Here is a 23,431-nt window from a genome sequence, read left to right on the forward strand (position 1 = left end):
GCATCATCTTCGCCACAGTCGTTCGATCACCGTTAGGCCGTCATCTTTTCGCCGGCCTCGGTTTTCCTGGTACACCTTTAACCAGCACCAAACAGCGCTGATGTGCTGTTAACAAATAAATTATGATCAATACGTAGCGAGCGATCGTGCGACCGGCACAAGAAGTTCGAGACGACGGTCAGCTGGACAGCATAAACGCACCGTAATGTGTGTTTAATAGCGTCGTTGTGTACTCGACCAAGGCCAAAGTGGAAAATCTAGTCGAGCAGGGTCGGCCCGGTGGATGCGCTAATGCTACCAGCCGAGCGGTTTTTACAAGCCCCCAGCTCTTCAGGTTTCTTGACCGGGAAACGAAAGATGAGCTACACACCACAATTCTTCGCGAACGCGGTGTGTCGGAGCCCGAAATCCTTCTTTAGTGCAAAACCTTAAACTGAACTAGCGGTGCAAGAAAGCAAGTTTTGTTTTAGTGGCCAGCAGGCGGTATTTGCATGTGTGGCACTGTGGAGAGCAACACAAGTGTGGTGCGGTTTTCGGTGGGGCTTTTTGAAGTATCGGACTCGGATTTCTCGAACCATGCACCCGGATGCATCCGCGAATCTCTTATGGTTGAACCGTTAATTATAAGTGGAAATGTGTTTGGTCGAGTTGGGTTTGGTTTGCCCAGCAAAAGCGTACTGGGCGCATGGGTTTAAGTGTGCTCTCAATAGTAGACCTTGCATGTTACAGGTTCAGTATTAATGTTTAATCGAGAGCAGAGCATGTTTGTGCAAGCGCTTATTGGGAAATGAAGATGCTATAACATATTTCACTTATATTTACAGTGTTGGCAACTTGTTTAATTTGCATATTGATCCGATTTTTCTTCTATTTCCCTACTATGTAGCAACTGGTTTTTGTTTTAAGTAAAAGTAGTGTTTAAACTGTAAGTATAATTTATACCTCCTCGTGTTAGTTTAAGAGCTTGCTGGTGCACCAACACCGACTTATCCGATCCAGCTGTTTTTCAAGTCGAACGATCATTTTGGTTAGTATATTGGTCTAGTTTTAATAGTCCGACTGCGTTACTTTGTGGTGAGCATAAGTTTATCTTATCATTATAACGTTTAACAGATAGTCTAACCAACAACAAGGCAGTAACCATATCAATACGGTCAGGCCGTAAACCAATGAGGCACCAAAGCATTGGTTATTTTAGATAGCTATTTAGATATCGAATTATCAAACTTTATAATTTCAATTAGTCTTCTTCTATAGAACTTAAACCCCTGACACGTTGTAGCCGGCTTTTTTTGACTCTTTTAATTAATTTGCCAGTATTTGATAAGTTATTCGTACATAGGACAGTATAGAATAAGTTGACAATTTACAATGGACGGTGGACGGGGCGATAATGGCGCGAGACTTCAGGACGAGACGCAGGGCTGACTACTAAGGGTAAAATCAAGTCACAGAAAGCCAGAAATGGCAGGCCGAGACCATACAGAGGTTGTAGTTCCAAGGAAGAACAAGATGTGCCAGATGGGATTTTACACCGGTCCTGTTGTTGATATAAATTGGTGCCACTAGCAATATCTCTTGACGATCATGATCACGAATTGAACTGATTTGTTTTTAAATATAGTTAACGTATTTCCATCTACTTCTATCAATTTTTTTATCTTGGTATTAAAAGTTTGATCTAAAATATCGAAAGAGGGAGCAAAAGAGAATGCTTTATCATGTTTTAATTTTAAACAATAATTTTTTTAAAATGTTCACAACGTTGAAGTCTTACACCATAGATAAGCCCTTGTCAGATTAGTGTTATAACAGCCATCACGTACCTAAAGAGATGGTTTTCTAACATTCATTAAGCATTCATATATAGCACAATAAATAGCACAACAATCTAATCCACAAAACCAACGTCTCCATTATATCACCCTATGTTTGAATACAATATCTCCCTTCAAAGCAGAAACCTTCATTTCGAAATATCGGGAACCACCTTAACCCATACAAACTCTAATGGACGATTTGTGCTTTAATTTAATCATCATACTACGGTACGCAATAGCTGGGAAAGTCAACTTTCAGCATCAGCCACAAGCTCGAGATGGAAGAATTTCCACCCTGAGAACGTTTGTCCAATATATTTATGGCAAAACTATGACGCGACACGGCTTTGAACCATTGATTGGCATTTTGTTGTGTTGTGTTCCAGAAGGCGCTTTCAAAGCCATCGTAAATAAATCGATCCCGCACTGTGGAAGCGCTGTGTGTGTGTAAGCGTACCATCATTTGGATGGCAAAATGAGGAATTACGCATGATCTTGTCTACGCTCGCGCGTATGGTCCTCGGGAACGTTTTTTCCCAGGGGACGCAATAAATTACCCTGATTGCTCACGACGAATGAATTACGGCGAATCTTGATGCGTTCGCCCGCATGTCTTGGTTCATCTGTTGAATCATGTTGGAAATCGTAGCTGTTGCTGTTTTGTGGTGCTGTTGGTAGTGTTTTGTCCGCGGCAGCTCAGAAAACCATGCGGTACATGGACAGAGGGCAGCTGCTTCTTTTCGTCTCACCGGAATAAAATAGGTAATGTGCGGCTCTAATGAAATATTTATGAAGTTTTCAATTTCTTCAATTGTCCATCCAACGCCCCCCACAGGGAATCCGGGTCGGTTGGGGGATTTGTCGCTGCCAGTTTGTACCGTAACTGCGCAACCGGTTGCGTGGACTGGGTGAAGATTCAGTGAGGAAAAACAGTCGTCCACCCGCCCTAAGCGTACATTATGGGGCGTAGGGCATTTTCCGTTGCCGTCCCACCAGCCTGGGTGGTGTTCCGAGCTTTTACCGACGAAGGCTCATTTCCACATAAAGTCCCCGTCGTGGGACCCGTACCGTATCGGGGATGTCAGTTTTTGCATTTTCTTTCGAAATGGTTAGAGCCAGTTTGGTGGGTTGCTTCAGGTGCATTGGTTACATGGTGCTTGGGTACACTTGTTTGGTTCAAATCGCCCGGGTTCAGAGCCTGGAGGTGGATCGCTATAAACCCGGGCGGAGAGTAGGACAATGACGCGGCGATTGACAAAAAGGTGAAGCGCGTGCTGGTGTCATTTAATCGGTTTCGGCTCTGTTTGTTTATCGTACCGAACGGGGTTGAAAATGTGCGTGTTCCGTGGTGCAGCACCAAACAAACGGGGTGCGATCGAGTGTGAAGCGATTGGTTGAGAGGTTTTATCACCTTAGTTATCGCACGTGATGAGGCGTTAAATATTGATTGCTTTTTCGATGATTGTTGGTTTTATGTGGTGTGTCTAGAAAAATGTTCATGTTTTTGTAAAGCCCCACACGATCCTATTCGACAACAATTATAATTTCGCTGAAAAAGTTTCCATGCTCTGAAGAAATGCTCAGACACAAGTAATGTCTAATAATGATTTTATTTACTACACAAGTTCCATTACAATGTTTCATTAGAATTTTAAATAAAATCCGAATGTGAAGAAGATGTAAGTACTTGATAAGGGTTCGTCACTTACTCTATAACAAGAAATCTTACGTACGTATGCTCTCCTTTATGAAGGAACTATTTGTCTTTAATTAAATTTAATATTTTTAAGGTTTGGTCGAGCTAGATCAATTTAATTTTTCACGGCAATTAAATATATGATATATATATATATATATATATATATATATATATATATATATATATATATATATATATATATATATATATATATATATATATATATATATATATATATATATATATATATATATATATATATATATATATATATATGCCCGATGGTAGTTCCGGGCATTTTCAGGGATAAGTATGGCTATTTAGACCAAAGTAGCCAGTATTATACTGATGGATCATCCTCTAAGGAGGGCACCGGCTTCGGCGTTTTTAGTGAGTCCGCCGAAGCATTTTTCAAATTGCGGGAGCCGTGTAGTGTCTACACCGCAGAACTAGCCGCAATCTTGTACGCACTATTGATTATAGCAGCGAGACCTTCGGATCAGTACTTCATCTTTACAGATAGCCTTAGCGCTATTGAAGCACTAAGATCCCCGAAGGCTGTTAAGAGCCAGGATTTCCTTGTCATTAAAATCATAGAATTGCTTGGCTCCATGTTCGACAAGGCGTTCAGGATTTCGCTAATTTGGGTACCTTCTCATTGTGGAATTCCCGGCAACGAGAAGGCAGACTCACTGGCCAAAACAGGCGCCCAACAAGGCGCATTTTACGACCGTCCGATCTCGGCCCGAGAGTTTCTTCGTCTACCACAGCAGCTTTTCCTGTCTCGCTGGCAGAGCATGTGGGAGGCGGATGATCTCGGGCGATTCCTTTTCTCGATCTCTCCGCAAGTGTCCCTGCGGCCTTGGTTCGGTGGGCTCTCTGTAGACCGGGCGTTCATACGCATGATGTCTCGACTTATGTCGAATCATTTCGCGTTGAACGCTCATCTGCAGCGTATAACTCTGGCTCAGACGAAGGTGTGTGGCTGCGGTGACGGATTTCACGATGTGGATCACCTTCTGTGGTCCTGCGTGGAGTTTGAAACCGCAAGACCCTCCTTGTTGGGCGCAGTCGAGGGCATTGGCAGACGACCGGGCACAGAAATTAGAGAAGTGTTGGCGACCAGAGACCTCGCATACATGAGGCTCATCTTTCGATTCGCCAGAGACAACGGTCTTATCCTTTGATTCCACATCCCCATTATCCTACCAAACCATATCCGCCATTCCTTTTTTGTTATTCGTTGTGTTGTCTTTGTCTTAAGTGTTAAGTGTTTTTTTGTAGTGCCACGGGTGATCCGTTGACAAAGCAACAGCATCCGGGGTCAAAGTCGACACTGTCGTAGGAAGGGAGGCAGAATTTTCTGTAACAGTGTTCTTCATCTCTGTCTAGCCTTGATGGGGCGAGCCCGGCGTGGCTGGCGTTGGGTTCGGAGGTGGTCGGCGGGTTCAACCCCGTAATTAGCAGAGACCCTGCTGTTACGGGATGGAACTCGCCGATAGCTTCTGAGTTCGGTGCTGGCTTGATCGAGCTTGGGCTATCACTGCTGGGCAGTTTGAGGAACACTGTACGCAGGCAAATGTTTGTAATGTCCCGATTACTGTTTTCTTTTTGTTTTTGTAACAGTCTAGATCCGCTACACGGAAGGATGTTCCGTTCCACACACCACACTACCACCAACACAGCAACAGAAAGCAATAGACCCGGACCAAATCATCAATATAACCTCCACAATAGACATGAACAACCACACTGCAATCTCCACACACCGACAACCGAGCATGCCCGGGATAAGGCAGAATAACAGGGAGGAAATGCCTTGTTAATATTTGTGAATTTGTAATCGTCAACACATGCGGTGTTGACAATACGGCGTCATGCCGTCATACTGGAATTATAAATAAATAAAATAAATAAAATATATATATATATATATATATATATATGAATATGAATTGACGGCTTGAAGCCGTATTGTCAGATGAATTGAATATTAAGGAATAAAAAAAAACAAAATAGATGAACAGTAAGATTTTACAAATATTTACTTCGGGTTCGTCGCTTACTCTCTCATTGACTTGCATTAAATCTTTCTTATCACTGCTCGCGTTGAGGATGGAAATACTATTAGTTTATTGAGAAAATAATAAATTTAAGGTGACTGCGCATAATGGGTAGCGTTAGATCTTAAATACATTTAAACAATTGCTGGGGTGTATTGAAAATTTGTGGCGTTTTATTAGATTATTCGAATTGCGCTTGAAATGTTAATGTACTGCAATTTTAATTTCTATTTATTCCCTCGTTTATTGAGTCGAATTTCTTTTTTCATTAAGTTATAGACGATGTAATCGTAAAAACGTTAAAAATCTTTAGAGCTCTTTATAAAAAAGAGTAGTATATTTTCAATATCCATTAATTGAGGTTCGTCGCTTACTCTCTCATTATTTTGCCACAAGCAACTTTTATTGAGCTTACAGGTTCATTTCGATTCGAAGTTATTTGTTGAGTAAACTATATTCATTTGATAAAAAAATAGGAAAGATTATTGAAATGTTTACAGCTAAATGAAAAATGAAATAAAAAATGCAACGTGTTATTAGCAAACACATATTACTGGAACACTTAGAACCTCTTTCTGGGTTATCTCGGCATAAAATGTTGTCACCCGTCACCTGGTGCATGTTAGCATAATGCAACATCTTACTAGAATCATTAATTTGCCGTCCATATTCAGGTCGTCCGCCCCTCTCTTCAACCCCCAACCGAGGACGGGTATCCTCGAAGCCATTCCCTTCCAGCACTTACTAATCCAAATCAACCTAAACAAGGATAACGGTTTCACGTGCTGCACTGCGAGAGCTGAGATGCTTAATTTTTGCATCTATCTTCCAACCCTCCAATGCAACGAGCGTGTCCCGTCGGGCAGATGGGACAAGAATGCCTGATCGTCTCAAGTGTGCTGTGAAAAATGCTGTTCCGGAACCAGTTTCCCGGATTCAGGTTGATTGTGTGGCAGCCTGTACTGCAGCAGCAGCAGCAACATTTTCAATCGAAAACCTGTGGCAAGACGGCAAAAAAAAACCGAAGATGCTGTGTGTGAAATAAATTTGCCTCTTGGGCTGGCTGATATTGGGTCCCCCCCGACACTGGTACTGAGGGTGCACCCGATTTTTCCCGGTTTTGAATTTCCGGTTTCCACTATTAGTGGGCCACATATAATACACGGCACGGCAGTGATTGGTGGCCAAGCGACCGAACACTGCTCGCTATCTTCCATGTGCAACAGTTTTCTAACGCGAGGCGTAATGTTTCTTCCTCCGACGGGAGAGTTTCCCGTTAAGCCGTAAGACAGTCCTTGGTGAAATAATCTGTGACGTTTGGTAATGGACGGTGCTAGAATGTGGTGTGTGTGTGTTGCGTGGACGGCAGCAATGATGACATAATTAGGGACCGGTACCCTTTTTTAAAAGTGGACCAAATACGATGCTGCCTCCCCGTGCGGTAAACGAGCTGTTGGTGGAGATTATTGACTACAAGTGATGTTTCGGTAATGGTGGTAATGAACAGGCTGGGTTATTTGAGGTTTCGGAAGTGAGGAGCAGTTTTTTTCATCAGAAAAATGTAAAAAAACATTATGAAGCGCCTTTTTAACAATATAATGACACTCAAAGTGTTATAAAACTTAGATTTTTAAGGAATATTTTTCATTCTCCGCAGCATAACTAGGAAGTAATGTAAACCGTTGTGCCTTTCTTGGCACAAATCTTCTCAATTTTGATGCTGTTAAAAAATAGACCGAGTCACATAGCAAGCCCCCATCCAACAATAGGATTGCGTTTTCGGCTCAATAAGATCGTGGGTACGTTACCACATTCTTCCAATTGGGGAAGTTAATAAAAAGGGAAGCAATCAACGCACACTACAGCGGCCGGTGCTATGTTGCCGCATGTATTACATCGAAATAAGTTGCTACTTACCGATTTATTTCATTTCGCTCCAAAACAATTGGGAGAATTTTGGGTCCAATGGGAGAGAGAGAGAGAGAGCGGTGCGTATGCAAGCGGTAAGAGTAATAAAATTTAATGATCATACCTTGGTTTTGTTTAAGTGTGATGAGTAGCCTTTTCAGATTGTTTCGAAGGGTGATGATGGGTTTGGGAGATGATTACAACAATAACAAGTGTTCAATTTTTACTAAACAGTGTAAAAGAATTAGAAAATATAAATTTTAATAATATTCACACATAAAGTTAAACTTTTGCACTAACTACAACAAAAAACCATAAGCAACAAAAGGGTCAGAACACCAGAGACAGTTCAACAGTAAAGTAAAGAGGGCGATACATACCGCACCGGACACAAGGCGTTATGTCGTTATCAGGTTGCATAATGGGGTAGGATAAATTAAATCATTTTAAATTGCTTTTCTTTACCCTCGCACGGTACGTACACTGCCGGTGAGACGTTCCTTTGGAGCATACGGTGGTCTCTTTCTTTAACGGGTGGAACTCACGCCCAAGTTCATGCGCACGGTTCGGGTGAACACTGAAGACGATCTTGGGGTTTGATGTGGCTACGATCGTGTACGAAGATTCACTCTTGTTGGAGAAGACGTCGAATGCAGACGTGTTGAATGATTCTGTTTTATGCTGTTCTTAAATAGATTCTTGTGGATGAGCATCCTGAACATCAAATATCGTTTTTAGTTTATGTAGCCTTATTGCTGAAAAATAATTTATATATGGTTCTAGTTGTATAAATTTGAACAGGGGAAAACATTATTTTGGTTTAAATTTCAACCCTTTTGAATCAAAATACGGTTTGTGTATTCAAATTTGAGATAAAAAATGGTTAGAAATAAATCATAAAAAATTAAAAATCACCAAATTTAGCAAGAAAATACTCTTTGCCAGGTTCGTCGCTTGAAGTCTTTTGAATTCACGCACTCAAGCCGGCTTGATTCCACGATCAAACGCATCGTACCTGCCGCTGTTGCGAACGAAAAGGAATGAAAAGCAACCCGCAAAAATCCCTTCCACAAAGCACCAGCTCATCGTCCGGCACTCACGATCGAGCGGCACGAAAAGAAATGAACGGCAGCGCCAACCGAAGTGTGGAGAAATGAGAAATCATCGCGTTCACCCTGTTACACCTTCTTCAGCCGTTCCGCCCAACCAACCAACCATCCAACCCTCCCAACGAAGGAGATGCTACCAACCCAAGACCCCCCTCGTTTGGCCGGGTGGCCCAGCCCAGGTCGGGCACCTTCTTCGGCATCGTCTTAGCGCACCCGGCTGCATTCGCCGTTCGACCAGCGGCCTTGACGGACTTTTTTGTGGCCGTTTTCACCACCAGTCGCGTCTTCTCGCGTGCGCGTGTGTCTCGGGCGCGCCAAGACACCGCACCACACGCCAGTGTCGCCTGATTTGCCGTTTCCAAAATTTGCCTTCGCCTCGCGAAATTATTATTGTGTGTGAGATCGCGCGCGCGCTCGTGTGTCTTTCGTGCTACAGTTTTTTTTGGAGCTTCCGTTTTCCCGAGTTCAGGTGTGTGTTGTTTATTTCGGTGCCTGTTTTTTATGCTTCGCCAGCACGATCACGATCAAATCCGCTTCCGCCTGGTTTTTGGGGGGATAGGTGATTTATTGATCGTTAGACACAGGCTAGTTTGGGCGCCATCCACGAGCGAAATTTGAATGCCGAAAAGTGAAAACGAGTGGACGGAGAAATTTTCGCATTTAAAACTTCACGACTTGCCAGTGCGCAAACGATAGTTAAGTTTGCATATCGTGATAGTGAAATTTGCGGTCAGCAAGTTTATGTTCGAGTGAAGTTACTTTTATAAAGAGAATAACGCGTGATAGAACGAAGATCGTTGGGAGCCGTCCTTCCCTGAAGAGTGTGAGTGTGTTTTGTGCGCAAAGTTTCAGTTTGCAACAGTTTTGAATGCACATTTTCTACATTGCTGTTAAGCGGAGGGATGCATTTTCCCACACGTCCACACCGGAGACCGATTCCGAAGCAATCCACAACACGCACCATTGTCGTTAAGGCTACTTAGTGGGCCGCAGATAGTGTCAGTTCTCGAGACCCAGCCGAGACCTTGAAGTATCATCTTCCCTTTCTCTGAGTCTGTAACCGGTAGCCGGCTAAACCACTCTACACAGAACCCCTGTTGACTGGCAAAAAAATTCCTCACCCGAGGCTAGAAGAACCCACTACAGAACCGGCAGCAAAGGAAACGGAAAGAAAAGCAAAAGTCATTCAACGGAAGTGAAGGTGTAGTGTGCTGAAGAAAACGCAACGAACGCCGAACGGTTGAGACAGTGATCTAGTTAGCGTGAACTTCCTCAAGGTGTGCATGTGTGAGACAGTCGGTGGATGTGTGTGTGTGTGTGTGGATGGCAACTTAGAATACAATGCAATAATTAGTTCAGCAAACGGCAAGCTGGTTGGTGTCATCCAAGCGGTCGAGGTAAGTGAAACAAATGCTACGAACGGGGAAAAAATTGCATAGAAAATAAAATCACAAGTGCATCGCGTCTCGAGCGAGCTCTCCCATCACCTTGGCCTGGGTGTGCTTTTCCCACACACACGCACACCCGGCGCTAGGGACGTACATGCGATCGCGCTCGGTGTTGCCCTTTTCCGTGATATTTTGATCGGGGCGAAAGGCACAGGAAAACGGGGGGTTAGAAAATTCCCTCCCTGAAGGGATCATTTTTCCATCTCTTCAATTCACAGTGTCGCATACCGTGACTTATGCTTTACGTTGGTGTTTTTTTTCTGTTCTCATAACTTCACCTCAAGCGCAGGGAAATTCGCACCTCGCGGTTGGTTGGGTAGAGTGATGGAGTTTCACTTTTGATTTTCATTACATTCGCACTCAAGGGTGTGATTGTTATTGCAGAATCGTGACGAGTTTTTCATCTGAGAAGACTGGAAGCTCTGTGTGTGTGCGAGTTTGTGGCAGGTGATAATGTTCTACACAAATCACTGCGGTTTGGATGGGCAAATTAAAGAGAAGAGACACTCATGGTTTGATAATGGAGAAATCGAGCAGCAATTGATGGGATGAGAAGGATACTTTTGAGAAGCACAATGCACAAACGACATTCACTCGGCACGTTGACGCCGGTGCAATGGCTGGGTGGTATTTTGATTGGAGTGAAACATTCTCAGCTAGCCTGGGCTGCAACTTGCACAACAGGTTGACGGGTAGAGAGATCTGTCAACTATTTTCGGCACAAATCGGCTTGTGGTTTGGGAAAATGGAATCCGGATTCCTGCTGTTCGTGAAAGTGATCTCTTTCCCATGCACCGGATTGGAGTTTTTGGGATACATTGAGGGGAGTTTCGATGAGGGTATAGGATTCGATTTTTCTAACGATGGTTCGGAAAGGTTTTTGAAGGGCTTACTCAGTTATGGGTGACGCAACGTTACGATTGTTTCCGTTTTCATACTGTTGGTGAAATGGCTGCAATATTGCGTGGTCTTTGAAAGTCGTTTGTCTGGTGATGTAAAACGATATATAGCTGTGTTGCTTGGTTGAGTCGAAGGGCAATCGACGGTTTAACAGATGATTTACATTTTATTGATTGACAGATTAGTGTTTGATGTGGTCGACAACTTTTATATTTTTGATGGAGTAGTTGCTCGGGCATAATAGAAATCTTTATTGCATTTTTGTACTTGAAGTTGAAAATATTTTTACGAATGAAATATTATTTTAAAATTGATGTGAAAAAATAAATATTTTTTCTCATTAATAATCTGTCTTGTTCTACAAAACCATCATTAATTCACCTTCCAATCTTAATGTGATGCAAGAGACACTTTCGTTGTTTTCACTCACTTCACTCACCACCAGCCCGGCTTACACACCAGCTTAACGAATCCGATCCGATGCTGATTAGCGACAGTGCACGGAACGGTCCCTTCGGTCCGCAAGCTTTCAATTAACTCTTCAATTTCGATGGAACTCTCGAGATAAATTAGGATCGGTGATCGGGACAGCAAAAACACTGTTCACTTCATGGGTCGTTCGTCTGTCAGGGTGAAATGGTGCTCGATCGGTTAAAGCCGTCGAAGGAAGGTTGTCCCTTCGATCCTTCGAGGCGTGTATGTGTGTGTTTGGAAAGTGGTGCAGTTTTGCATCAGACATAGTGTCATGTGTGATGGCCAGTTATCGTAAGCTTTCCATTTTATGTATCTGCTTACACCTTGCTGGTGTGATTTAATTTGGAGCTACCGGGATGCGGATGTGAATGAAAGTAGTGTCTTCAGAGGGAATAATTAATTATAAAAATGGTTTACACAAGAGCAGTAAAGTTGATTAATTTTACAAAATGTTTAACATACTTTATTTATTTAAAATGAGCATTTTTTCCAGAAAGCCCATTTTTATTGAAATTATTGGAATTAAATTACGGGTTTGTTTCTTATAAAGCGTTGAAGTCTTTGGTTTGCAAAGCATTTTTAAGGGTTTCTCTTAGTTTTTATCTTTAGCATTTATAAGGCATTTCAAACAATACTGCCAGGCCCTTGTTATGGAATAAAAATAAATATGGCTTTACAATTAAGTCTCCTGTTAAATATTTCTCGTTGATATCCTAAATATTATCGAATTGTGATGTCTTATTTGCCTTCGTGAGAAGCTAAGTCAAGAAAATAATATTGGATTGGTCACCAGGTCAAGTGAGCCTGGCGATCTTCAACTACGTCTTATTTTAACCGCAAATAAGAAGGTTTATTCGGGGCTAAACCAGAGCCTTCGATGCATCCACATATGTGGAAAAGATATATAAAATTTCTTCCATCTCTTTGTAGCATTATGACCGGTGCCGAGACCGAGCAAAACTATCCCTCCGTTACAAAAGCCTTACGATGCTCATTACCGTAACGATGTTGATGCATGAAACAAAGAAACATAGTCAGACACACACACACCATCTGCATATAAAAACACTAACAATGATGTTTGCATTCCTGCAGTTCCAATTAAACCTTTCTCTCGCGTGAATATGATTAGTTCCGCGTACGGCGAAGAATAAAATGTTCTTACGCGCAGCATGCTGTGCGCGAATGCGTTGTTGTGTGTTTGGAGTAGAAAAAAGAAAAGTGCGTAATGTTTCTTGCTTGTTTTGTTTTACGCATACACTCCTTTACAACCCTTTCATTAAAAGCTTAGTTCGTCCTGGGCATTTGGTGGTTATTCCGTAACTTTTTTTGTTGGTCTTACGCCGGCACATCGAACGGGCCAAACATAACACACCATGCCAATTCGCTTGGACCTACGGTACGCTTCCGTCTGGCAGAAGGTGAAATCCTTAGCCACAGAGCATCGACCACCAATTTGGTGGATCGCGGGTGAGGATCACGCTACAACTTCTCTACGGTGGCCGCTTAAGTGCGGCTTGTTTTAGGCTCATTGGCTGCTTAAGCATTGGATCGAGCGATTCCTCCGATCAGGCTGGTGATCGTTTCCTATTTTTGCATGCAACATCTTCATCGTTTAAGTAGAAATCGAACCCCGAACAACCAGCCATCATCCACGAGGCGCCGTGCTGGTGGTGCCCGATTCCAATTTGCCAACGACGATGGGCCACGCTGACCAGATGATGGTGAAGGCATATATGGGGGAGTAAGCCTTTTTTTTCTTAACCGTCTGCTTTGCTCTCTCTGTCTGTGGAGCTAGCCAAACGCTGATTGGCACGACCGCGAAAGCAATGGCAGGGGGTGGCCGTGCAACGTGCGCCGGTATGGTAATGTTTAATCTTCAGCCCGACTCCTGTGTCTTGAGCCTTGTGGGGTTGTGCAATATTTGGAGCGTAGCAAATTACTTCATTATATTTTAATAATTATTTGCTTATCATTACCCACACTTCTCTCGCACGATACTCCTCCCACCTCTCTATAGCCAACACCTTACGCGAAGCTGTTCGATGAAGTTGCTGTTTTTTTATAGTTTGATTGCCCCGTGCGCTTATTGGGGATGACTTTTTACCCATTATCGGGGGCGCTCTGTTCGCTCGGTGCGAGATGTTAAAATGTAGGAGATCACGAAACATAGTGCCCCGTGCCCCGATGTACGAGGCTCTCGGTGGGTGGGTAGGTGGTTCCCGATGATGGCTAAAGGTGGCTTATCCTAGAAATGGTGTTGTTGGATGTTGTGATCGGGTCGATGTTGATTGCCTGTCGATCGACACCTTCGGATGGAATTTGGCGAAAGGTTAACGGAGCTTTGAGATATTTCGGGGTTTTTTTTTCAAACACCTCGGTAAAAGGTGCGTTGATTGTGCTCTTGATTTTGTATGCTTGTTTGACGTCAGCAGTTAGCGCCTTAATGTATGCAGTGGGTCTGTGGCACATCATGAGGAAATATTGTTTTTATTTGGATGTTATAATTATGATTTTAAATGAGGAAAAAAAATTATTTACTCAAATTCCAAGTAAATCCAAGCAAAAGATAAAATAGACAAAAATAATAAAAAATAGCAAAATATTATTTTTTTCAAAATTGCCTAAAAAGTGAAACAAATAGAAAATTAATCCACAAAACACATCAAGCCTGTGTTTTCTCTAATGTAAGCTTAACGTGCAAATATGATCGCGTGATTTGGTCGATTGATCGCAAAAAAAATCCATTCGAAATAAGAAATGCCAGAGTCAATATTGCCTCCGGGTTTGCTGGGTACAAATGAAAAAAACTCCGCCGAGAACAAAAACGCCACAAATTACCTGAAACATCTTCAAACAGTACATTCCTGCGTACATGGGTCGATCGGCTTTGCAAAGCTCCCGTGAAGCATCCCCCCGCAGCGCTAATTCATTTTCTCCATTCAATTAGCCGCAAACAGAGACGACGACGACAAGAATCGAAGTTTGGTACGTTTCTTAAGGGGTGGGCGCTTGCAACGTTGGTTTGCCTGACTGATCGAGGAATTTCCAGTGGATCACCCTGCGAGACTACAGCCACAAGTCCATTAGCAGCTCGTAAATAAAACACCGTGAAGGTATTCGAACGCCCTCGGAGGTTCTTTTTTGTGTTTTGTCCCTCTTAATCTAGCGACAACTACACGCTAAGCACCCGTGGGCCATACGTTGGGGAAACGTTTAATGAGCCCCCGAGCGCTAGACGCCGGCTGTCGCCGATTGAATCTGCCCAGAATGAAATGGACCGAAACGTTGCGTTGGGTGCATTTACCGGGTAAGATCTCTCCTTCTCCGGATGGGGTATTTTGGTTCCCGATTCTTTCCCGGTCTTTGTGAGTAATTAACACATCCTCCTCCGAGTGTGATGGCTTTATTGGAGAAGGGGGAGGTTCCCCAAAATGTCGTTAGACGGTCCACCCCGGCGTTCAGCGAGTGAAGTATCGGTTTGTAGTTCGTAATTCGTTCGATACGAAGATCATTCGAGCGTGATGGAGAGAGGAAAACAAATTTCCGCACGATGGGGAAGCATTTTAATTGAATTTGTTCTACAACTGTGTTTTGCTCCATCTTACTCTCATCTTCAATTTCAGCTACTGTACGAGCTGTGATGTGTCAGATAATTACCGTTCTTACACAGAGGGTAGACCCTGTATTTTCACTTCTCGCTTCACTTCTATCACTATCGAACTTAATACGGGTTCCTGGTTGGCATAATTGTAGCCCGTTTTTTTTTATTGTTTTATCTTGACCAACACCTTTCTATTTCCGTTTAATTAGTCACGACCAACCGGCCGGTCGGCAACATATTTTTATTGCTTCCTGCATTGAACAGTTACTGCTGCTGCTTCTTCTGACACATTAATTCACCATCGATTTTTTATTTTACTTGTAGCCACACTCTTTACCGCTATCGTGTCAGGAGGCATGTTTGTATTACTTTTGTCGACACTCTATTTTCTAGCAAGGAAAAGAAACCTCACACCGACACGATGCAAAGCGTCTTTGTCTGCATGCATACATATTTTGAAGGTTCAGTGAGAGCAAGCTGTCGAGAGGAAATCTGCCGTTAAGGAACTCACGATTGGTTATGCATCGGTAGATCTATTGATGATCGAACGGCATGTGTTTTTTTATGCTGAGTCAACCAGTTTTTTTTTTGTAGACCAACCGTCAAAAAGAGGTGAAAAACTGAAATGCTATGAAAAGCATAATATTCCACCAGGAAGAAAAAAAATCCAACACCTCTCAATCAGTGAACGCTCCAGCCGAAGCAACAAAGAAAGAAATAAGGTGCGCAGCATTAATCGGGCGGCATACATAACCTTGACCACGGCGGTTAATGTTTATGAGTGTTTTTTTTTTTTTGGGAAGGTTTTTCCTTTCCTTCCATATTTTGTAAACACAACTGTCCAACCGAACGGCTGGTTAGAGCTGGCTGGTGGTTGCCTCTAACAGTTAGGCCTAACGAGACCTGTGATGAGCAGGCAAATTGGAAACAAGTAATGCTAGGATCCGTGACACTTGAATACCAGCGGTCTTCGGTGCGGTGTTTCATGCCACAAGCAAGAAAAAGAAGAAAAGGCCATCCAGGCCATCATAATTACAAACGACCCCGAAGTATTTAAAACGGGAGGAGACTCCCCGGTAACGTTCTTATGCGCAATTATGGAATAACGCGTACGTATTATCGGGCTTTCTTTCCCTCGACTCGGACATACACGCGCGGTTCCCCCCACAAAGGAGCACGTACGTGGGCACGTGTTGAAGTTGCGCAAGATTAGCGCAACCGATAGCGTGAAATGAGAGGAGACAATTTCTAAGAACGGCAATCGCTTCACCAACGAGCTAATAATTTCACCATGCTAAATACGGCGAGCAAAAGGAGTTTGAAGTCGGTAAAGTGAGCCAGAGGGGTAGCGATACATTCAATTATACTATTGATGTCCACACCGACACGCCGGACCGAGGACAGGCGTATCGTATTGCTTCGATACTCTAAAGTAAGCCATCCCACGAATTGCGTGGGGTTTTTTCGCGCTAAACCTAGGGCGTTCGTTTGAAAAGGCGTCCTTTCCATTTTCCCTTTTCGGTTGTACAATGCGTTAATTGCTGCCTATCGGAACGGGTACAGCCAAAGCAACACCGTTTAATCTAGTTTAATGGCATGCTAGAACACAACGTGCGAGCAGGCGACGAACCTGTTTTTCGAGTGCGTGCATGAGTGATTCCAGATCAAATATTGACCAGCACATGTCTGCGCTGTTCGAAAGCAGTCGAAACGGCTAGGGTCGCGATGCGGTGTCAAGTTTCGTGTTGTGGTATTAGTTCGTTCGTTGATAGAATTTCTTCACCCAAATTTTTGTTTTCGGGAATATGACAACCGTTTGAGAATGTCGAACTGCGTCACTCACTCCCAAGGGCTCAACCGCATTTTGTTCGCTTCGTATCGATCGATTTTGGGTAGGGCACTTTCTTTTCCCGTGCCTGTCCGTTTCGATTATGCTAATAAGCAGTACTTGCCGGAGACTGTTCGGATAAAACGGAAAACTGGAAGTTCCATTTATTGATTGATCTGCTAGGAGTGAACCCACGGACGGGATTACGCACGAAATACCGTCCGGCCGGTGGTAGAAATATCGGTCAATTTTTAGAAGGGCCAGCAGGAATCCAGCACACACATGGGTCATGCACGTGGTCCCGTGTTCTTTCGCGGCGGTCCACGTAAAGCTCGTACGACGAAAATTTGACGTTTCATTCGTTCGCCATTTGATACTCTTTTTTTTTTTCGTTGCTTTTGCTTTTCTGGTAATGGAACCTGTTTCGAGCGAATGGTTGGTAGCAGATAAAGAGAAAACAAAACATAAAACAAAAGAAACAACAAACCTAGCCTAAATTAATCACGGGCGTCTTGTCAATCATCATTTGGCGCAGGTTTTAAATCTGTTTAGCCATCGGAGAACATTCGGGTGGGTCAAATCAGCAGGGATACAGATGCTTAAGTGACCCAGTTTCTTAATTCTCTCCGTTCGCCCGACTGTGCGTGTGAAGATCGGTTCATTCGGGCATTCCAGAACAGGGCGTCGGGCGATCAAAACTGGTTTCCCTGTTTTCGCTACTATTTTGCAAACTCAGCGATATCCAGATATCCAGACAAACAAAACATAAAAAAACCGCACACCAGTTAGAGAACAAACGTTTGTAACAAATCACTTGTCTAGCGAAATTAGCATATGACCGATCGTTTGTGATAAAATAAAAAAAACTCGTACAAAACTCTTGGTTATCATCATGAATGACGCTGATGACGCTCACCTGGTGGTGCCACAAGGAGTGAAATCGTAACCATTTCAATCGACTGTGACGCTCGATCAATAGCTGGAAAGTAAAAAGTCATATCGTCTTCGTGATTATCCACACTGCAGCCCTGTCGTTTCCCAAGGTAAAGTTTTGTTCGCTCAATTAATGCACGCGAATAAAGGGAACGAAGGGGTGCATGCAAAGGATGGATAGCAGGTGCAGTAATTTCACTCCCACAGAAGGAGACGCATCTCGAGTCGGGTGCGCATACCCAAAGACACAGACGCAGATCGCGTGACACGTTGAGCTAATCGCTATCAGTTTCACTTTTGTCCGCCCTTTGATGGTTGAAGCGTGTGCCATCGAAATTAATGCATGCGGGGCTGCATTCGATGCACCGTTGCGATGGTGCAGTCTGGTGCAGCTTCCAGTGCTGCTCGTGTGCGCGTTGGATGGAAACAGTACTTTCATGGCTCATCAGATGTTAAATATGGCTTTATGTTTTACATTTTTAAGGCGGAGGTGTAATTGGGTGAGAAGCTGTGAAATGATAGTCGTCGATTGGATACCCATCGAGGAACAAAAATGTGAAAGGATATTGCAGTTAATAGCAAAACTATAAGTGCGACTGATTTGATACTTGGTTCCTTAAAAGAAGCTATAAGTTTTTTTTTCCTATTTTTTCTACCAATTATTTTGGATTCTCAATTTTGTTATTGTTTTCAATTAAATAAAACATAGTGAAACAACCACTAGGAAGAACTTCTTGTAAGTTCTTCATTGAGAAGCCCTCTTACACACTGTCTTTGTAGAAATAAGAGATAATCCCTAAGATAACCCGACTTTAAGAATAGATCAAATCTGTGCTTAGATGCCAAAATTATGCTCAATTTTCAACCAGATTTCCACTGTCCTTTTTCGATTTCCTCACTCCGTCAAAGCTTAACAAAATTATAAATAGTGAGTATAAAGCTTCTGTGGGAAGTTAAGTCTATTTTCTAGAATCTAGATCAACTCTTGAGCTTGTGGTGAAGATCCTTAAAGGATAGAATAATATCTCAGGGCTCATACACCTTTGCCAAGGTCAAAAGATGAAGTTTGTAGAAAATTTAATAATGTAAAGAATGTAGAAATGAAGGTAGAAAAATCATCCGTTCAGCAATCTGGAGTGGTCTATATTCACTGCAGAAAAAATCAATTCTGTTAAAAGCATACGCTATGTTCTTTTTACACCAACCAAAGACGCCTTCACCACAGACACCTTCACCTTGTAGAGCTCAACTTTAAGCAAAGATTTTAATTAATTTCCATTCCATACTTTATGCTTCCATCATAAAGCTCACCCGCCAAGGCACATAAAAATGACAGACTGGACAAGCACCGTAAAGCAAAATCCCCCTCCAGAAAAAAAGGGCGAAGCAGCTTGGAAAGTGCAACAGGCCGGGAAACATACTGAAGCTCAAGAACAAGCATTATCACCGTTGGCTAACTGCAACCCTGCCAAGTGCTAGCCAAGTTCGTGTCCATTTCACCGCAACCGTACGGGCATGTGTATGTTTTAAACATGATCCTACCAGCTGAACACACATGCATCCGCGCGGAACGGAACGGACCTAACCTCCAATGTCCGGGCGCATGAATTATGGATATGGATGGACGCGCCACCAGAATTCGAAGGTCCCGGCGGAGCGATTCTGAACGGGGTGTTGTGATGGGTTCGGTGATTTTCTAATCGCAGCCACGAACCGGTACAGCACCGCTGGAAGAAGCCGTTGTTTGTTATTAATTATTTTCGAAAAAGTTCTCTCGCTGCACGCCCTCCTGGCGTAAAGGTAACACACCACGATTTAACGAACTGCGAAGTGAATTATGACCTCGCCCGGGGTTGGAGATAGTATGCGGATCGTTCTAGGCGCCCTTTCGCTATCCAGAAGCCCGTGTAATGGGATTCACTTTCTGCGAAAAGGCCACGGTGAAATGATGGACTGGGGATAGGTTCTCCGTACCCGCACCGGGAAAATTGAGTGACGGAATATTGCATATAAAATTAAAGCCAATTGGTTTGGTCGTGGGTGCCCGAGATCTGGGACCTATGATAAGCGGTGAGTGCGCCGTGGGTTGAATGTCTTGTTTTATGTTTAATATTTCCAAACTAAATAAAAATGTAGCCGACGGGGGAAAAGTCGGGCGGAAAACATCTCGTACAATATCGAGATCTGATCGCGACCGGGTCTACAATTACAATCCGCTTACAAGCGACCTGCGCATCCGTGTAAGTGTGAAATAAATCTTCCGATAACGCTGCAGCCATTAAAAAGAAGCAAGCAGTCGCTTTTTAAGCTTATGTTCATTTAAATTTAAACTTTTTTGTTTACTTCGGTGGCTTTAAAATTCACAATCAAACCCGGTGGGCGGATGTAATTAGGATGAGTTACAACGGAAAAGACCTAAACGATCGGTTAAAAAAAACGAACCCCTCGTCGCGAGGCATGAAAAGTGCTTTTCCTCCCAGACTAATTATCAGCTGACCGTGATCGCCTACCGAAAAAGAAAACAAAAACCCACCGGACCCACCTGTTTTCCCGGTGCACTGGCCAGATCTTGGCTTGATCTTTGCGGTCTGCCAAGGGAAGAAAAGGTGAACAAAATTGGGGCTACTACTAAGCCCGCAACAGCCTTGATGACTTTACTGACCGACTGAGCGCTTTCGGTGTATTCGGCTTTGGGATAAAATGGAACGCAAAGTTTTCTCTCGCCGGCACAAGGTGGAAACATTTTCGCCATGACCAACCCCGAGCCTGGCAGGCTTTACCCGGGCTTAATTCAAGTGCTAATTTTCCCCGACCGTGCGGTGCAGTGTAGTTGCGCATCACACCAACCGAGAAGGGGACAGCGAGACAGAGCGAGAGATGCGGGTCACGATAGGGAAAATTAAATGCATAATTAATTGCATGCGTGAGAAAATAAGGGAAAGGTTTCAGTGAGTTTTTGTGTGTGTGTGTGGGGGGCACCGGTGAAATAGTTTTCCCGAGTTCTTTTCCAAGCGGTTGCTGGACAGTTTTCACTGGGAGGTTAGACTGCTTGTTGTCGGGACGGAAAAAGGTAAACAGAAAAAAGGAAATGTCTCTATTTTATTCTAGTGAAGGCACGGGGTTTTTTTTCGCTGCTTATCATGATTATCATGGTAAGCAACACAGTCGTTGAAAGTTTGTCTTTCGTGTAATCATCTCCTCCACCCCCTTAAAAATGAAGTTAAGGTCCAATTTCGTCGCGAGCTTTAGAATGTCTTAACATAAAAAATCACTTGGGAGCTTGGAATGTTCCTTTACTCTTTTGATGAGTTCCAAATCTTCCCATTTGGCAAGCGAAAAGTCTTCAACTGCCTTTTGCAATCGAACGCACCCTCTCAACCGATGTACCGGTAGCCGAAGGCTTTTGCATTCTCAAAAAGCAACGGTTCCAAAGCAAAAAGGTTAACCGTTTATCCGACACGCTGTAGTACTGATCCCGTACGATAGCTGCAAGTTGCTGCCTAAAACCGATCGTACATAAATTTTGCAGTACTCGATCAATCTAGCTTGAGGTTCAAGCTTGGCTGCGGGAGGGGATTTTTGATTTGCATTCTATCCGTTGGCCACCTGTTGAATTTTCGTACAGTTCTATTTGCCTTCTGTTGTTTGTTTGCCATTCGATCATACCTCCGAAGCAAGTACCGGGGAGGTCAATCTATGCTGCCATAGCATAGAGCGCATTCCATCAAATGGGTTTTCATTAAAAAAACCCCCCTCAGTATTCTACAACAACTGCTGCCCGGGAGATGAAGCACATGTGGAGGAATCGAAAATAGAGAAGGCAGCAGAAGAATGAATCTGAAATCTCATGAAACCAAACACAGCGCATCGTTCATTAAACCTCGAAAGCTGCTCAGGAAAATTATTATTTCGCCGTTCCGATTATTATTCTATTTGCTTGAGCTAAAGCCCATCGGAAGGGGAATGGTTTCACACAATGGTGATCTTTACTTGCTGGCTGACTGCTGCCTGTTTTTTCCCCCTCTGTATCTCGCTTTACTCATTCATTTTTACATTTCTCGTACATCATACAAAACATTACACTATAGTGTTGCTCGCACCAACCCGCCCCAATCCCGGATGGATCGCCCGTCTGTGTTTCGCTTTCTGATCTGAGTGGCCATCTGTTTGCTGAAGCGAACACGGCGATGGATGTACAGTGGGTTCGCGGTGCGGGCATCACTGGTCGAAATCGACCGAACTGATCTTTCGCTAGAGAAAGAAAAAGAAACAGAAAGCTTGAACTTCATTAGCGGAGGTGTTTTTTTCCACAACCGGTAATGCACCACTGCGTTCGATAATAGAACTTTAAGATTAGTATTTGTTTGGCGCTTCCTTTTGCTCGCCTTTTCCTTGCGAGAAGTAGCAAATAGCGCAAGCTCGTCTTTCCTGTGAAGCGATTTTGTTTTTTTTTATCTTTTAGCTTACCGCACGCTCATTACTATTAGTTGAGCTATCGCCGTATGTTTTATTTATAAGGTGAAGTATAAATTACGAATTGGGGTAGTGTTTAGCGGGCGCCCGATCGCAACTTCCACATATCGGCGGTTTCGGCATCGATTGATGAGTGTGCGGTTCGGTATGACGCAAGTGAGCGAGAGTGATTAAATTTTACTTTCGAATAATGGGTGGCGGATTTAAACGCTGATAAGGATAAGGGTGGAAGTAAAACGAGGCAAAATACTTAGTATTCAATTGAAAAGAAAATTTAAAAGCTGCATCATTTGCTTAAAAAAATAAGAAGGGAATTATTGAAGTAAGAATATTTTAAATTTACGCCATCGTCTCTAAAACTGTAGAAGAGCTTTCGAATAGAAAATTGATAGAAACTTACATATTAATTTATTTATAATTAAGTATGAAAGTTCGACATGTTACCAGTTTGTATTATGCTGGTATAACAATAAAAAACAGCATTGTTTGTAATACTTAAATATAGATAACCCTTAACTTTTCGCTTACATGTATGTTAGGTTCAAATGGAACCTTCGTTATTGCATTTTTTAAATCTTGAGTCAGTCTTAAGTAAAATCATAACAGAATCATTTGAGAACATTTTTTCTGAGATTCTTGCTTAGGCAAGGCTGAAATTTTAGATTTTTTAATGTGAAATTTTTGACCACTTCAATTGCTAATCCCACTGTACATTTCACCTAGCGCGAACTGATCTAGTATGCTCCGCGATCTTCAATCTAAACTCTCACGGCTCAGCACCCTTCGGTCATACATACACGCATTTTCCTACATACAGTCACACAAATACAAGCATATCCATCTGCTGCGCGTTTGCTCATCCAGTTGGAACGCATTCTCTCCGTATCCCACAGTCACACAGGTGTCAATGATCGCTCCATACGCAGCACTATATGCCATTTCACCATATTGCTTGCGCTCCCCGACGGGAACAGCATGAATTTTCCCGGCTGAAACTCACCCCTACGCCTTTGCAACTCCCAACCAACCGTCTATTGTTTGCGCGATCTTTATTCACGGTTCAGGTTTGAAAAAAAAAAAACACACACACACAACTATCTCTTCCAGCTTTTCCTACATTTTCTCGCTTTTTATTTAAATAAAAGGGATGATTTTCGGGCGATGGGAGGCCC

The 23,431-nt window shown here is 43.1% G+C and overlaps 1 protein-coding gene across 1 annotated transcript in view; it reads left to right on the forward strand.

The window, feature by feature from the left end:
- The first annotated feature begins 9,546 nt into the window (after positions 1–9,546).
- The window catches only part of LOC118511408, an 87,269-nt gene continuing 73,384 nt past the window's right edge, over positions 9,547–23,431 (forward strand). Inside the window, exon 1 of the mRNA XM_036054465.1 lies at positions 9,547–9,996. The gene's annotated coding sequence lies outside the window, so the exon portion shown is untranslated. The remainder of the gene's footprint in view (positions 9,997–23,431) is intronic.

This window comes from Anopheles stephensi, chromosome 3, assembly GCF_013141755.1.
Source record: "Anopheles stephensi strain Indian chromosome 3, UCI_ANSTEP_V1.0, whole genome shotgun sequence".
Taxonomy (NCBI): Eukaryota; Metazoa; Arthropoda; class Insecta; order Diptera; family Culicidae; genus Anopheles; species Anopheles stephensi.